The 18,478-nt window shown below is 40.1% G+C and overlaps 1 protein-coding gene across 2 annotated transcripts in view; it reads left to right on the top strand.

Moving 5' to 3' along the window:
* CRB1 (crumbs cell polarity complex component 1) overlaps positions 1-18,478 on the top strand; it is a 270,924-nt gene that overhangs the window by 235,679 nt on the left and 16,767 nt on the right. The gene's annotated exons all lie outside the window — the stretch shown is intronic.

The following is an 18,478-nucleotide window of genomic DNA, read 5'->3' as shown; positions in this document are numbered from 1 at the left end:
TGTATATGCATACACTAAAAATGTAAATTATAAAGCTTGAATTTCTTGGAGGCATATTTTTCTAAAATTTGCAAGTAAATTTATCCTCTTCAACTATCTGAGAAAAAAAGCATAGTACCTATTATAATCAAAGTATATTTGGCATTATGACTTTTTTAAATAAATACCTGAAATGACAGATCTACAAAGTAAATTAATAAGGTATGCAAAGATTAATATATTCTTGCTTAGAGTATATAAAATAGTAATTAGAAAATAACTTTATTTGCTAATATTTTTATTGCTTCCACACTGCATGTTATCATTTATGCTAAATATCTTTGTGTGGATATACCTTCCAAAGGAGCCATTATTTGTGTTCATTTAAAGGGAAACTAATTTGATCCTATGAATTAATTTAGAAAGCAACTATAATAACAATGGCCCACCAAATATCATTTTGTAAATGTGTTTGTGTCTTTAGGAGCTGCCCAGGTTTGAAAATATGAGGGTAATTTATCCATTGGGTGATATCCAATACTCATTTAGTCCCAATTGTTTCAAGAAACTTGTTTTTCTTTGGAAATTACCAAGGTAAACTTAACTATACCATGAAATCAAAATTACAAAGTAGTATACTATAAAAGAAAAGGAAATATCTTCAGTTTTATTTTTCAACAATAATAGAAGATTTTATGCAGCAAATTTATCCTGTGGAGTGCTAGCAGGCACTTAACTGGGAGAGACTCATGTTGAAGTCTTTCCTTTCTACTCCCTGCTCCCCTCGCCTCCACACAGTATGTGCCATCCTACCATCTCAGCTGATCTGTTCCAAAGCTAGATTTCATGGCAAGAGACGTGGGGAAAACCTTCCCATCAATATTTGCATTCCCATATTATCTGAAGTAAGCATAAAATTGATACAGCCAAAGACCACATGTACAGTTTTCACATTTGCTCCCATTGGGCATATCCATAATTATATACTTACAGGTCATTCCAAATGTAACATGTTTCCTTCCAAATATATTTAAGAATCACTCACCATCTCTTTCTCTGTACAATTCTGATGGCTCTGTTGTCACTGTAATTGTCAGTAGTTGCTTTTCTTTTTTCCAATGTCTTGTCATAGCTGACTTAAAAACACTCCCTTTTCTCTGTCTTCTTCTGTACTTTCAATTGCATTGTGTGTGACTATGGCTTTTGCACATTTGCACAGAAAAATAAAACCATTGTTTCTGTATCTCTACTCCTCATCCTCTGATAACTGTCTTCATTTGGCTTGACTGTGTCTTGCACGCTAAGATGTCCACAAGCCACGCGCGCGCGCACACACACACACACACACACACACCCCACATAATGAACACAGAAGTACCTGTGCTGATCACCCTGAATTGTGGTCTCTTTCCCCAGATGTGTTACTGCAGGTAAACACCTGCTGCAGTCAAGGTCAAAGTTCCATGTATTCATACTTTCCCTCTGTGGCAGGTATTCCTCTAGTTGTAATTCTAGTATTGATGACATCCTCAATTATTCTTACTATTGTTTGCATCGTCCCCACCAGAGCTAGCCATAGTTAACTTGGCTCTGAGGAGGGGCCCTCTCGCCTGAGTGACAGAAATTCACACAGACTCCTCTAGACCCCATTTCTGAAGCATAACCTATAGTAGTTGAATTTAAAATTTTTTTATTTTGTTCTTTTTTAAGGTTCAACATTTGAACTAAACAAGGCTATATCTCTGTCTTTGGCCATGCCTCTTCCTTCTGTGTGTGTACATGAGGAGTGGTTTTTATCACCCTCCTTTTTGGAGAACAGGGAAGCTGAGAAAACAGGGAGGTTGGGAGAAATTAGTGTTTTGACAGCACAGAAAGACAAATTCACTTAACACTATCAAGAACCTTCTCTGTGCCAGGGACTGTGATAAACCTTTTATAAATACATATTTTTTTCAATATAAGGGCAACCAATATCTCTCACCTTCCAAATTCTTCACTAAATTGTATTTAAAGATCCTTTTGCCACGTCTGAGTTTTAAAACAGAAGTTATTCAGCTTTTTTTGCAAAATTTAAATGGAGCCTCTTCTAGAAATGGTTATACATAAAATTTGAGTTTAGTGATTTAGGAAGAAAACCAGTGAAAGAAATATGAAAATTATTCTCAACTACCAAAATTATTACTAATGTGGACTAGTTTCATTTCTCCACTTTACTCTTTTGATTTATTCAACAAATATCTGATGAATGCCTACTATGTGCTGTGCCCTGGACTAGGTACTGAGAATACAACTGTAGATTAGACACAGCACTTGCCCGCAAGTTGAGGGTCTTGTAGAGCAGGGGTCCCCAACCCTGGTACCAGTCCACAGCCCGTTAGGAAGCCGGCTGCCCAGCAGGAGGTGAGCGGTGGACAGGTGAGCTGAAGCTTCACCTGCTGCTCTGCATTGCTCACATTACTGCCTGAGCCATCCCCCCATTGCTGGCATTACTGCCTGAGCCATCCCCCTGCACGCCCCCGCCTCCGGGGCCTGTGGAAAAATTGTCTTCCACAAAATGGGTCCCTGGTGCCAAAAAGGTTGGGGACCGCTGTTATAGAGGATGTAGGTCAACAGAGGAGGAGAGTTCCTGGGTCCGTGTTAGGATGGAACTTAGTGCCAGCTCTAGAGGAGCACAGAGGAGGGGCATTTTTGCCCAGTCTTAAAGGCAGAAGGTCAAAGAAAGTCCCAAAGCCTAAGGGGAGATTCAAAGGCGAACAGACATGAGGTTGTGTCAGGAGGGCTAGAATAGCAGGGGGCATGTCACAGAAGGGGCTGCAGAGGTGTGCAGTGTGGCCATGTGAAGTTGGCGGGGGTGGGAGCCGGGGAGGGCGGAGTAAGCCTGAGGCTGCAGAGTCAGCGGAAGTGAGTCCTTGGAAGCCGTGTCAGGGACCTAGACTTTTCTTCCTAAGAGCAATGGAGAGTCTTTGATAGGGTTCAAACAGAGAGGTGACATGATTACGCTTGCACTTTAGAAGATTACTTGGGCTTCTAAGGAGAGAATAGATTCAAAGCAGGGCAAGACTGGACCCATAAAGACACATTTAGGAGGCTGTTGCAGCGATACAGACAAAAGGGCAGGGCACTTTAAGCTACCTTCTATAGTGAAACGGGATGTAGAGAAAGGGCTTCATTTAACAAAGTTTCAAGCAGTAAGATCTTATGATTGTTTGGGAGAAGCTGTAGATTGAGTACATGAAAAGTTAAATTTGGTGAATCTTATTTTTTAAATTTTTGTTAGTTGAATAAATGAATACATGTAAGGTCAATGGATTATCCAAGTACAATTATTAGTTAGTGTGAATATTCCAGTCTGAAGTTCAAGAGACAATGGCAAGCTGGGAGTATACATTTCGGAGTCTTATTATAGATCTATTGAACTTTTGCATTTTATTCTCCATATCTGTATTATTTTTTGTATTTTTGAATTTTGTTCACTTGTATTTTTTTAGTATTTTTCCAGCTTTGTTGAGATATAATTAACATATAACATCCTGTGAGTTTAGGGTGTCCAGTGTGTTGGTTTGAAACACTTGTATTTTGCAAAATGATGACCACCTTAGCATTAGCTAACACCTCCATCACATCACATGATTACTATTTCTTTTTTGTGGTGAGAACATTTAAGATCCTCTCTCTTAGCAACTTTCAAGAATACAGTATTATTAACTATATATGGTCACCGTGGTGTACATTAGATCCCTGGAACTTATTCATCTTACAACTGAAAGTTTGTACCCTTTGACCAGCATCTCTCCATTTTCCCCACTCCTCAGCCCCTGGCAGCCACCATTCTGCTCTCTGCTTCTTTGAGTTCAACATTTTTAGAGTCCATATATGAGTGAGATCGTACAGTGTTTGTCTTTCTCTGTCTGACTTGCCTCACTTGGCATAATGCCCTCCGGGAGAGGCCACCAAAGTGAGAAGCCCGCGCACAGCAATGAAGACCCAATGCAGCCATAAATAAATAAATTAATTAATCAATTTTTAAAAAAAGAATATATTTTTTGATACAATAATCCACTATGCTGCTTCCTTTGAAACTGAAAGACTAACACCATCAGTTCTGCCTCATTCACCCTCTGAAAGGCATCTTTATCATCCATAGCCAGAATGGACTGGGCCTGGATGCTTGTCCTGTTCTTCACATGCTTTTGAGAGCCAACTTTGCGGTTGGCATTGCTCTGCAATCAGTCAGTTTCAGGCAAGATCTGTAACCGAATCAAGGCAATAACCGGGGGAAAAATAGAGCATCTGGGAAAGTTTATTTGGGTGGTGTTTTTCTTTTTTAACTCTTATGGTAAAATCATGATGTTAGAAAAATATTCCATTGTAAGTGTAGGGTGTCCTCTAAAGGAGTATTAAGATAATTCTCTTTCAATCATTACACGGAAGTACATGACACTGAAATATTAGACAGAACCACATGAAATTGCATATTTTGCAAACATGGCAACTTCATATTGTTTTACCTATTACATAAGAAGGGCCTGATAAGTGCCAGGATGCTTCTCCTAAATTTGGAATTATTAATGCAGAACAGAGAATCAAAGAGTTAAAAAGTTCTCATAAACCATCTAGTCCAACTTCTTTCTATAAAAGATGAAGAATCTAAGGCTCAGAGAGGGTATGCCTTACTTGATGTCTATTCATGTCCTTCCCCCCTTTTTAATTAGCTTTTTTTTTTTTTACTACTGAGTTGTAGGAGTGCCTTACATATTCTGAATATTAATCCCTTATTAGAAAGAGAGTTGGCAAGTATTTTCTTGGAAATTTCATAGGTTGTCTTTTCACTCTGTTGTTTGTCTCCTTTGCTGTGCAGAAATTTTTAAGTTTGATGTAGCTCTACTTGTCTATTTTTGCTTTTGTTGCCTGTGCTTTGGGCATTTTGTTCATGAAATCATTGCCAAATCCTATGTCAGGGGTTTTCTCCCCTATGTTTTATTCTAAGAGTTTTACAGTTTCAGGTCTTATGTTTAGGTCTTTAATCCACTTTGAGTTCGATTTTTGTGTTTGGTGTAAGATAGAGTCTAATATCAGTTTTTTGCACATGGATTTCTGGTTTTCCCAGCACCATTTGTTGAGAAGAGACCATCCTTTCCCTGTAATGTATTCTTGGCACCTTTGTCAAAGATCAGCTGACTATAGATCCAAGGGTGTATTTCTGGGCCCTCCATTCTGTTCCATTGGTCTATATGCCTGTCTTTATTCTAGTACCATACTATTTTGATTACTTTGTAGTATATTTTGAAATCAAAACTTGTGAGGCCTCCAGGTTTCTTTTTTCTCAAAATTGTTTTGGCTACTCAGGGCCCTTTGAGATTCTGTATAAATGTTAGCTTTTTTTTTTTTTCTGAAGAAAATGTCATTGGGAATTTAATAGGAATTATATTGAATATGTAGATAGCTTTAAGTGATATGGACATTTAAACAATATTAATTCTTCCAATCCATGAACACAGGATGTCCTCTCATTAACTTGTGTCGTCTTTCATTTATTTCATTAATATTTTATAATTTTCAGTGTACAAGTCTTTCAGCTCCTCGATTAAGTTTATACCTAAGTGAATTATACTTTTGGTGCTATTATACATAGGGTTGTTTTAATAATTTCCTTTTCTAATTAGTTGTTCATTGCTAGTGTACGGAAATTCAACTGATTTTTGTGTGTTGATTTTGTATCCTCCAACTTTGCTCATTTTGTTTATTAGTTTTACAAGTTATTTGTGGAGTTTTTACAGTTTTCTACATATAAGATGTCATCTACAAACAGACATATTTTACTTATTTCCAATTTGGAAGACTTTTATATCTTTTTCTTGTCTAATTGCTCTAGCTCAGACTTCCATTACTATGCTGAATAGAAGTGGCGAGAGTGGGAATTCTTGCCTTTTTCCAGATTTTAGAGGGAAAGCTTTCAGTTTTTCACCATTGAGCATGTGGTCTTTTCATTTATGGACTTTATTGTGTTGAGGTAATTTTCTTCTATTCCTAGTTTTTTGAGTGTTTTTATCATAAAATGGTATTGAGATTTGTCAAATGCTTTTTCTGCATGAGTTGAGATGATCATGTGATTTTTCTCCCTTTATTCTGTTAATGTGGTGTATTACACTGATTAATTTCATATGTCAAACCATCCTTGCATCCCTGGGATAAATCTAACTTGATCATGGTGTACAATCCTTTTCATATGTTGTTGGATTTGGTTTATTAGTATTTTGTTGTGGTTTTTGCATTGATGTTTAGCAAGGATATTGGCCTGTAGTTTTCTTTTCTTGTGGTGTCTTTGTCTGGCTTTGGTATTGGGGTCATGTTGATCTTATAAAATGATTTTGGATATGTTCCCTCCTCTCCACTTTTTTGGAAAAGTTTGAGAAGAAATGGAGTCAATTCTTTTCTTTATTTTTATATTTTAAATTTTTAAATAATAATAATTATTTTTTTTGGCCGCACTGCACGGCATGTGGGATATTTGTTCCCTGACCAGGAATCGAACCCGCACCCCCTGCACTGCATGCATGGAGTCTTAACCATTGGACTGCCAGGGGGGTCTGGAGTTAATTCTTTTTTAAATGTTTGGTAGGATTTACTAGTAAAACCATCTGGTCCTGTGGTTTTCTTTGGTGGGAGGTTAAAAATTGTCACATTTTCGGGCTTCGCTGGTGGCGCAGTGGTTGAGAGTCCACCTGCAGATGCAGGGGACGCGGGTTCGTGCCCCGGTCTGGGAAGATCCCACATGCTGCGGAGCGGCTAGGCCCGTGAGCCATGGCCGCTGAGCCTGCGCGTCTGGAGCCTGTGCTCCGCAATGGGAGAGGCCACAACAGTGAGAGGCCCGCGTACCGCAAAAAAAAAGAAAAAAATTGTCACATTTTCTACTACTTACATTAATAACTCCAGTTTCTCCCCCTCATAATCACGCTGAGAGGCATTATTATCTTTATTTAAAGATAAATAGAGACTTAAAGAGGTTACCTGAATTGCTCAAGGCCAAATATATAGGAAACATCAGAGCTTGGGTTCATCAGAGTCTTCCATTTCTCATGCTAAAGAAAGGTTTGAGATCACCAATTAGGAAGGGGATGTAGGGATAATTAGCAGGAGTTCCTTTGTTATTGTGGTCCAAATTGGCAAAAATAAAAAATGTTAGCCATCATCAAGAATGGTTTGGAAAACCAAACAGGAACTTCTTTCCAATTCAACCCTGAAACTTTGGTGCCTATGACTCTTTGTGACACCTCTAGAAGGAAAAGGGAGGTGACTGTGTAATAGAAGACAGGGGATTTGAGGAGTGGGCAGATGGGTCTAACAACAAAATTCCTCTTTATTCTGGCTAAATGAAGAGTCTGAACATTCATGTAAATGAATAGATGGCCTGATTGAGGGAACCTGTTCAGAAAGTCCCAGATTTCCAGGGTGGGAACCATTCATTGAAACACAGTAAATCTAGCAAGTGATAGGAAATTCTTCTTTATACTAATAAACTTAAACAAAATTCATTAAATTAAGAGAGCAAAGCAGAAAAGAAAAATAAACTCGGCAGGGACTTGGGACTTGGAGTTGTTTGTGGATGACAGAGTCATGCACGGTTTCTGAGAGAATTAGGGTCGTGTTTGATCCAGAAGGCTGATGTCAAGGGTGACGCCGACTGGCCCACATCCTCGAGCTCCTGATGGGAACAGAGCACTGGCCAAGGGCACAGCATCTTTCTCTGAACAGCAGTCTCTCTGGGCTCTCAATTTGACTTTCAGGAAAGAGGCACCCAGAATGACATTCTCTTCAAATCACAGTTTTAAAAAGCCCCGTCACTTTTCACTGAGTTTCCACTAATTAGCATTCAGGAAGGAGTAAATATAGCACTAACACAGGAAAAGGTTCTTAAATGTTATTTTGATGTATCTCAATCACTGAAATCAGGTCTGATTCAGTTCACTAATCTGTTTTCCTTTCATCTTTTCACACATTATTAAGATTTCTGCTTCACCAACTATAATTAATGCTCTTCATTTCTTAATGTGAGGTCATCGCCACCGGCTTCACAGAAATCATGCAACATAGAGTTTCACCTTCAGAACACATTTCTTCATGTCAGAACACATTTCTTCATGTGTCCAAAGTAGAACGGAAACCAGCGATAGGGAGCAGGGCTCCTGGATTGCAGGCGTAAGTGAATTAATTGGTTGGTGTTAAACCACAGACAGCAGAGGGAAATAAGCAGGTTGAAGTCTGCCGCTGAGTTGACTAGCTAACCAAATCATACAGCTTTTTAGCTACCTGTCAAATCAGTTCTCATCATTAAAAAAAAAAAAATCTCCCTGAAGTGATCCTTGCCTTTTGCTACAATATTGGACTTTGTGGAAACTGATTTCTAAAATCAGCTATTTACCCATTCATCCACCATTATCAAGGGTCTGCTATAAACAAGGCTCTGAGCCAAGCTTGGTGAGAAACTAAAATAGACGCAAAAGACACGCTCCTGCTCTGAAGAGCTTGGACTAAGGGAACTGGGTGACTTCCACGTATAGCTCCACCCACACAGTTCTCCAATTCTGTAAACCATGGAGATATTTGAAGTGAACGTAATGTCGTGTGTTGGTTATGACACGGATGACTGTACTACTTATTGTTCAACGGGAATACTTTGAGAGGGAAAAGAAGCACTATTCATAATTACATTGGCACAACAGCCTGAACTGGCATTGTTCTAGGAAAACCGAGACACATCCTAGTTATTCCCCCCGGGGAAGCATCATCTCTACCTGACACACTTCCATTCTCTTCAGAATGTCACTGAAGTCGATCACAGATCATTTTAGAAATCAGATGACCACGTTACAAACCAATTAACTTACCAAAATGACTCAAAGTGAATAATGAAGTTGATTGCATCTTGTTATCATTTTCTTGAGTTATTCTGCTTGCTTTTTACTCAAGAAAAACTTTTGGCATTGGTTCCATCTATTAAAAACAGAGTTGTGATCAACAAAACTGAAGACTACTATTATGCAAGTGAATATCATGATGTTGTCTAGTTCAACATAACATGAATTTAGTTTCTCCTAATTTTTCTTTTCAAAAATGGAGTGTGTAAATTCTCATACAGTATGGATTTTCTTCTCGACTGACTTATACTGGCTTTAGGAAAGGAGGCTGCAGCTCACTGAATCCATTGCTAATCTTTTTTGGGAGAACCAAAAACTAGGCACACTCTAGGAAATTTCATATGTGAACAAATTTAAATATCAAGATACCTGACTTGAAATTCATACTTGTTTTAACTTTATTTTTCCTTGACACTTTTGTGACTCATAATGTATATTTATGGGTTATATGTATATTATTTTCCCAACCTTGATAAACATAGAAAAATTCTTTCCTTCTAAAAAGGCATAAGGATCATGGCTATTATCTTCTTCTCACATTGTAATGACTGAACCACAGATTATTTCACGTGGGATGGAAATCTATTGGAGACTAACTGTATAGAGGAAGAAAGCACCGTATTAAATATAACTCCTCCAAAAACAAACAGGCTATTTGCAAAGAAATATATTTGATCATTTGGAAAGCATATTCATGATTGTTTCATTGTCTACCTGACTTTAATTTAGTTGCACATAAATCTCTGAATAATATTACTCCCACCCACTTCCCCTAACATTTTTTTTTTTTTTTCGGTACGCGGGCCTCTCACTGTTGTGGCCTCTCCCGTTGTGGAGCACAGGCTCCGGACGCGCAGGCTCAGCGGCCGTGGCTCACGGGCCCAGCCGCTCCGCAGCATGTGGCATCCTCCTGGACCGGGGCACGAACCCGTGTCCCCTGCATCGGCAGGCGGACTCTCAACCACTGCGCCACCAGGGAAGCCCCCCTAACATTTTTTGATAATCCTATGCTGATAGCAAGACTATGTTATAAAGGAAATTTGAGGTACCCGTATATTTGTTATTCAAGGTGGCAAAGCACATATTAATTTCTGATGAATGAATGAAATCACTCTGGTTGATACCTAAAACTCAGGAAAACATCTGTTTTAAAGCTAGTATGTTCCCTCAAATTTTTCAATAGCCAACTTGATGTCGTGTGTAGTAGATAATAAATATTAACTAACTAATATAATGAATGAAGTGTTTTTGAGGTGAGTTCAAAGTGGCAGTTTCTAACTTTGAGAACCGTTTGTGTGTATGTGTGTGTATTCAGCCTGTCCCATAGTTATTAAAATTAAGATGAAACTGATAGTGCATATATTAAGTACAGAAATTTGGCCCATTTTCCCCGCCAAATTCACTGAACGAAAAAGGCAAGGCTTGGTCTTTAGTAACCCCTTTGGTGATGGTAGGGTCTTGAGGATAAGTGATCTACATTCTCCATTAGGGGAACATTACTTCCATCCAAGAAACAAATGCACAGAAACCCTATTATTCATGTTGAAGTGAAATTTGATATAAATTGGCTCTTTCCTGAACCATTTCCCAGAGGAAGCTTAGATTCATAAAGATGTGGGCTCTCACCTCTAACATAGTCACGTGGACACCCAAGGACACTCTCAGAGCAGCCCTCTGGGATATATTTAATTTGACTTCCTCTTTGCTTTTAGGAAAGCATTCCATTATAGAAGAATGGATAGGGCCCCTAAAAATCTTAGTAATTCAGGAGAGGAGTGTAAGTTTTCTTCTCTTCAAAGATGAATATGTTGAATTGTTAAAATCCATGTCCTTTTAATTCACCTCCTCTAAAACCAGTAGGAACTGACCACTGTTGCAACTTTGAAAAAAGGCGTTTTAAAGAATCTGTTGCTCTTTGCTCTGTGAGCTTTGAATTCTCATTTCATCCTTCTTTGCCTGGTCAAGTATATATGTGCTCAGAACTTGCCAGTGAAGGCTTCCTTTCTCTTGTCCCTCCCCGTCAGGGCTGGGAGTGCCTTCACGCTCCCACACCATCCCAAACACACTTCCATCATAACATTTAATGGTAACAAGGCTAATAAAGTTTAATAACTGTAGAGCTTACTCTGAGCCAGCCACTGTGCTAAGGGCATCTCACACATTATCTTAATTATTTGTCACAAAAATGCCAAGGCTTAGGTGGTATTATCTTCCCATTTTACTGATGAGAACACAAAGTCAGGGGTTAAGCACACCTTTCCCAAGCAGATCCAGTTCAGAAGGTGTAGCACCGAGCATCCAGGCTCTGGGTCGTGTGCCCCACTTACCCAGGAGCAACGATGCAGATGCTCCTCGAGGCTGTGAGCTTCAGGAAGGCTGTTTAACTTTGAAACCTCAGTGCCTGGCAATCCTGCCTGGCAGAGCAGGTGCTTCAGTACTTACTGAAGGGATAAATAGATGGACGAATGAATGATCTGTGGTATGGGGTTTACACAGAGGTGGGGAGGGCAGGGAGAGTTACGCATGGAAGATAATTGACCCAGGTCTTAGAATGAGCAGGAATTTTCTTAACAAAACAAAATCTCATGTTTTCCTGACATGATTTTTGGTTTTGTTTGATTGTTTGTTACCAAAGGGCTAATTAAATTGGTTTTCACAGAAGAAATTAAGTCACAAATAAAGTTGTGTGCCTGCTAGCAAAGAGAGCTCAGGATCCCAAGTTCTCGTTCGTGTGTAAGGGCCATGCTGCATTTATGATTACCCACTGCCTAGATGATCATGAATTCTTCTTTGTATAACTGCATCTGCATCTCAAGGGTTTGAGAAAGGAAACCTGGAGAAGAGCCATCACAGCCATAAACTTCCTTCGGGATCAACGGAAAGAGGCTTTAAAGACCTAAGACAGGGAGGGAGATTTATGGCACTGATCCCAAAAGACGATAAACGTCGGACTGACTGTTGAAGAGCCCCTACGCAACGAGAGAGGGAAAGATGCCGAAGAAATTCAGGTGGTGCCAGGAGAAAAGGAGGACCCGGGAAGGAGCTAGAGTTCTTCCCAAGTAGAAAGGGCCCTACGGCTGCCACACGTGCCCGGGGACGTGGATGAAATGACTATATTTGCCCCGAGAACACCATTAGCAAGACCAAAGCTTATCATTTTTCACAATTTGTCTGGTCAGACAAGCCTCACAAAGAAGTGCCCAAATGTTCTACCCTTTTCGAATTCAGCTGCACCTGAGGGTTTGAGCCGTCCACTCCCTCCTCCTCATTGCCAACTTATCCTCCCTCTGAGCCACCTTCTTCTGCAGTAACTGCTCCCGTGGGATGAGCTGACATTCTGGGCCTCTCAGCAGGAAATCCAAAGTTTTGTCCTTGCACACGTCCTGCGACGACGCAGGGAACTGCCGAGTCAGTGCCGTCGCCTGCCCCCGAGAGTCAAAGAAGTAACCACCGCATCCACGCATGCATTTCTACAACCTGTCTGACAGTGGGCTGGACACAGGGCGTGAGGAAGGAGGGCAGGGAATCAGGGAAATAGAATCTATAATCCCTGCTCTAAGAATTTCAAGAAAACAACAACCTAGTTTCAGAGGAAAAAGAGAAACCACAAGACATATTGAAAACAGCCCCTAATTTATGTTACTGAGTAAAAGCACAGTATGAATTCACAGAAGTCTGGTCACTATGAGCTATTCCAAGAGGGGGAGTTTTCATGGAGGTTATGGGAATTAAACGAGGCCATAAAATACGAGAAAGATTATTTGGAGGACAGAAAACGGGAGAGCATTCAAGAGAGAAGAAAGGTCACAAGAAAAGATGCGATTGTGGGAACAAAGTTTGGATGATGTGAAGTACACAGAGTGACCAGGCCTGACTAGGACAGATGAAGGATGCTGGGAAGTGATGGGATGTAAAATCAGATAAATTCAAGCTAGGGCAAGATTATGGATCCAAGCTCCTGTTGAAATCCAGCCCGAGAAGGAAGAGTCATTTCCTAATAACATGATTTAGGCCTCTCCATGCTTTCCTCTAAATTATTACCAATAGGTTGTGATTATCTGTGGGCTGCCACTCACTTTGATTAGAAGGATTACCTTCCACCAAAAATGGTAGCACCTTTCTTTAATGATGGTTTTATTTGACTGATGAAAACGCCTCAATGATATTCTCAGTCTTATTCTTTCCTATTGGAACTCAAGCTAATACAAACTGTTCCTTGTTTCAGATATTCTATTTTTTTTTTTTAATACTGTTCAGGCAGGAAGTTTTGTTGAATAGATTTGGTGGGGTGGGGGGCTGTTTTTTCACTAGCTTATTAAAGGCACATATTCTTTAACTTAATTTTTGCTTTCTACCAATTAAAATTTCCTCTAGCCATCGTTTTGTTAACTACGATTGGCTTTAAGCATTTTTTTTAACTTCATTTGTATCTTTCTAAAGTTCTTATTCATTAATTGAAGATTTTCAGGCCCATGATGCTCTCCCTTTTCTTCTCAAAGGACCAAAGGCATGTTTTTGTCTGAGGAGATTCAGATTGTCTCCCTTCCCTAAAAATTGAGCAAATTCCCTGGATCAGCACCATGAAGAAAAGATTCTCTGAGGCTATAGACTAATGCTGCTATCATTCATCATCTTAAAGTACATAAAATTAATAAATACATTTAGTCACTTTTTTAAAATGTCCCAATTGTGCAAATCCTTATAAAATGTACCCTAGACCAAGCAGGAGGTGGTTGAAGCATTTCTGTGGTTAGTGCCATCTATTTTCAGAGCTAAGGAAGCCAGAAGTTTCTGAAAGTGGACCATCAACTGCCCAAGAAGAGTCACCAGCCCAGGAAACCCCACTGGCTCAGGGACCAGGTGACCAGGGCCCCCTGCTGTCTCTTCCTACAGGAGCTGGGCCTTCTCTGATGTCGAGCTGTCCTGATGATCAAAAGTGCCCAACGTGTAGTATCTCATTTAATCCTAACATCAGTAGGAATGTTGTTGCCACTTTACAGATGCCAAAACTAAGGCCCAAACAAGTTAAGTGATTTACTCAGACTCATCACTGATTTTCCTCCAAAATACAATCTTGGGTTTCTGTTTCCTAAATTATAAAACACAACACTTGGAGGTTGTTTTTAAGCAGACTGCCCTACCCAGATATTTCACAAATGTTAGCATTTCTTAATTGTAAAATGGGTGTTTGAAATAGGTACCATTATATATAGTTTAAAGAAATGCAAGTTTTTCATGAGACAAACTGCATCCAGGGAACTCTGGAATGTTTTGAAGAACATTTCCAGGGAGAAAATGAAAAAATGGAAATGGAAAATAGAATGTAAAATCTCCTCTGTGGCTCTCATGGAATCCAGTACCTATTTATTTTTACCAGTTAAGTCCTGTGAACGCTAAAGATATTCACAGCTGGCAGTATGTATGTTATCCTAATTTGCAGCTTCTTGAGGGTAAAGGTCATGTGTGTTTGAACTGGGATAACTCCATTGCCACTTAAATTACCAAAATAAATGCTCTTGAATTACAGAAACCAATATACGCATCTCAGTTTAATATTGTATTTGCAGAACCCTAAGTGATGACTTTGAGCTTCCCACTCACCTTGTGGGGTGAGCTCAAGAGGTACAGGTTCTGAGTAATTGCATATAATTTGTCTTCTGCCCTGAGACAGAAATGGTGACGTGCTTGGCAGGATTCCCACCACGGCGGTGGGGGCGGGTTGGGACTATAACGTGCACCTTTGTACAGAGGCATTCTGGGATGTAAAGAGCCTGGGAGGCATTGTGAGAGTCACGAAGGTGATGTGCATTTACAAAGGGCAAAGCATTTGAGTGGCTCCCTGATCAACTAAAATATTCTGGGAGGGAGGAGTAGGCTGTGTCCCGCTTATTAACTCACATGGCACTGTTAGCTAGAGCAGATTTGACTAGGACACCATCCTTGGCCCGATTCCCTTTTAAGGTATTTGTTCACTGATTTACTCATTCCAGTGGTCACAGATTGCAATTACAATGACAGGCTCCTGCTGAGTTCTCTGAGTTCAAAGTGAGGCCCAGGTGGGCCTTGACACGCAGATCTACCAGGTCTTCCTCTGTACCTGACAAGTAAACCAAGTATCACCTGGATAGATCAGGAGCTGCTCGTCATCTATGTCAAGTTTGCTTTTGCATTTGTTTTACAATGCTATCTAATTTGTCAATTCAGTCAAAAATAACTCGAGCACCTACAACGTGTCATGAACTCTGAAGTTGACAGGAGAGAAGAAGATGCTATATTCTGTTTGAGTGCAGCTTTCTAAATATAGAAAAGTTTGGATCTTGAAATCACACACTAAGACAGAAACATGGCATGTAATGAACTGTAGGAGTCCACGGCCGAGAATACGCCAATTAGAACTTTTGCTACACAATTCAAAGCGTGTTCTTTTTTGGGGGGGGGGGCTATACGCGGGCCTCTCACTGTGTGGCCTCTTCCATTGCGGAGCACAGGCTCCGGACGCACAGGCTCAGCGGCCATGGCTCACAGGCCCAGCCGCTCCGCGGCATGTGGGATCCTCCCGGACCGGGGCACGAACCCGTGTCCCCTGCATCGGCAGGCGGACTCTCAACCACTGCGCCACCAGGGAAGCCCCAAAGCATGTTCTTATAAATAAAAGTAGGTAGACTTTATAACATTTTGTACACAGGTAATGCTGCCTTCCTTGATTTTGTACATGGCAGTGTAGGATAACCTTTTTGCGCCAGACTTTATGGGTAGTAATGTGCCATTGCAGTGGGACAGCTTAAGTGCATTTTAGGGACTCCTGTATCACCATCCTCATCAACCGGCATTTATTGAGTGCAGGAACTATAAATCATACTTATATACTTTATATAGAGTAAAATATGCATGCGTGTTTTCACATAAACAATGTTGAGTCCACTCTTTTAAATCTACAAGAAAATAGGAGCTCCTATATAATGGTTTTGAAATTAATATCTCAAAAGGAGTATAAAAACAACCCTGTCATTCTTCCAAGCTCATGGAAACCTTAAATCCTTTGGCAGTGGGTGAAATGTAAAAGGCCTTCTTAGTTTGCCCCTAAGTGTTCCCCAGTGTCCTAAAAGCATTATAGACTTCTTCATCCAGGAGGAAGCAAAAGAACTTTGGGGAACCAGGTATAAGTGGTGCTTTGGGGAACCAGGTGTAAATGCTATAGCTTCCAGAAGGATTAGCTCCTTCTACTTGGAAATTAGCAAATGGATGTACAATTTTTAATTATAAATTTTAAACTTTCCATCAAAGTCAAATTGTGCTGATGTTAGTCAAACCTAATCTAGGCATTGATTCAAGAACCTGCTGATGGAGTAAAAAATACATGGAAACTTGTTAACAAGAAGTTCAATTTTCTACATCTCAGCAAATCATGCCAGAGTGTCATGTAATCTGCTGAGCTCAGGCAGCCCAGAGCCAGGGAAGATCTCTTTCTTTCCTTCACCATTAATATTTACAGTTGGAAGCACTATGTGGCTGCAATCTCAGTGCCGCACCTACAAAGGGAGTTGTTGGCTTGATACCTTGTTTTCTGACACTGTGAAGCGAGGAAACAGCTACCTTCTTAATCATCGCCTGATAACACTGTGTTGAAACTGGAGGGTAGCACACGGCTGTTTTATATAAGCAACAACCCTGGGAGATTTTCTGCATTGTTTCCTTGTTTTATTTCTTGATAGACATGCTGGGGTGTTAAAAGCATGGGACTGAAAGTTGTGAATTATGGGTCCTTTTCTTTGTTTTCCCCCTGAATTTTTCAGGGTCTATGCAGGCACAGTATATAGAGACAGCTTACCTCCCAGACAGCCACTGTGTGCTGGGCACCTTCCTAGAACTCACAAACAAAATCCTTCCACCTCTCAGCCTACTTCGTTGGAGTTTATTCTGACGTGCAAAGTCCCAAAAAATTAAACCAACACCGACAAGCAGGGAAACGCAGCTGGTTATATAAGTGCTGTCCATAGCAAGAGACCTGAAGTGTAAAATAACTATTATTACTCATCTCTCAGTGTGTAAATATGTCGAATAAGGGTAACTTAGTTGAAATTCAGGGTAGATTTGGGGTTACAGCTATATAGTGCTCTACCTAGGATGCATCTGTGCATAACTGAACAAGCCCTGACCATTTGGGTACCGGATCTGCTGCTTAAGTAATTTGTTACTTGGGACAAATTACTTAAAAGATCTTTTAATTAAGGGCAGTGATCTCTGTATCATTAGACTAGTGTGAAGATTAAAATGAGGTGACTTGTCAGATGCCAGGGACAGATTAAGTCCTCAGGTTTTAATTACTTTTCCTTTTTCCCCTATGTACCACCTTTTAGTTCCAAAGTGTTTTACAGCTGATCTCATTGTAGAATATCAAAAAGATGAATGGCCTGGGTAGAATGTACAAATAGTCAAAGATCTAGTTGCCACCTTGTAGTAGAAATACTAGATTTATTCTAGGTTCCTGAGACCAGGGGAAGAGGCCTAAAAAAACGGTAGCAAAGAAATTTTAATAAAAGAGAACAATGAAACCATTGGGTAGAGGGCCAACCTCTAAGAACCTCTAACGACAAAAATGCCTCTTAATTTGGAGGCGATTCCTCCCCAGGTCCGCCGCACAGAGGAGTGGTTGGCTGAGGTGAGCCACGTTGTAACTCTCTTTCTCTTCTCAGAGCCGTAGCTATCCCTTGTGTCGTTAAATCAGAGCAGATGGCTTCCTTTGACACCCCGCGCTGTCAGTGGAATGTAAATGCTTCTCCTCACAACACTGAGAGTCCCGAGGCTGTGTGTTTAATCTGTGCTGTGCGAGCAGAGTGACCCTGAAAAGAACATGAGTGCAGAGCACGTTTGGAGAATTGGCAGCCATCCTCGTAAACAGAATCGGGGAGGATTCTGCAAGCCTGGTGACTAATCTTGGTTTTCTTCCTGAGGCTCTTAGCACAGCCATATCCCTGAGGACAAGTCATCTAAATGGTGGTGGAATAGAAAAGTTATAGACCCAAGGGAAATACTTTATAAAGGTGGGAGAGAAGTGTTATTCTGGGGTCTGGGAAAAGAAGCAACAAAACTGAGGAGGCTTAGTTTATAGCTTGAATTCTCAGCTCTCAGTCTCTTTGGGAGTTTAGAAAACAAAATTTCCATATGTTTCAAATTATTTAAGTTAGTAAGGGGAATATTCTTTAGGCAACTACTCCAAACTTCAGGAAAAAAAAGAATGTAAATAATTAAAATTTCAGTACGACACAGAATATGAGAAAATGCAGCAATCAGCAAAGTTTATCCGGAGAAAAGCCTTATATTTTGGAATATTAATGACAAATTATAGAACTAAAACACAATTTAACATGTTAGCTAGGTTATCTTATTCCTTCTTAAAAAGGTCTGTGAACTGGATAGGAAACAGAATCTGATCTTCATCTTATTAAAACAGTCACTAGAAATTAGTCAGTGGCAAAAGGAGAAGGTTCGTCCTTTGAGCCCTTTGTAGGGAAGGAAGAGAACTTCTCAGGCAAGAATCTCCTAAACCGTTCTTTCAAAAGGCAATGCAGACACGTTGTATATCA

This window comes from Delphinapterus leucas, chromosome 1 (genome assembly GCF_059928025.1).
Source record: "Delphinapterus leucas isolate spDelLeu-1000000601 "Yukka" chromosome 1, BTC_Dleu_Yukka2, whole genome shotgun sequence".
Classification (NCBI taxonomy): domain Eukaryota; kingdom Metazoa; phylum Chordata; class Mammalia; order Artiodactyla; family Monodontidae; genus Delphinapterus; species Delphinapterus leucas.
Note: the sequence above shows the minus strand (reverse complement) of the source record. Positions and strands in the feature narration are given on the sequence as shown.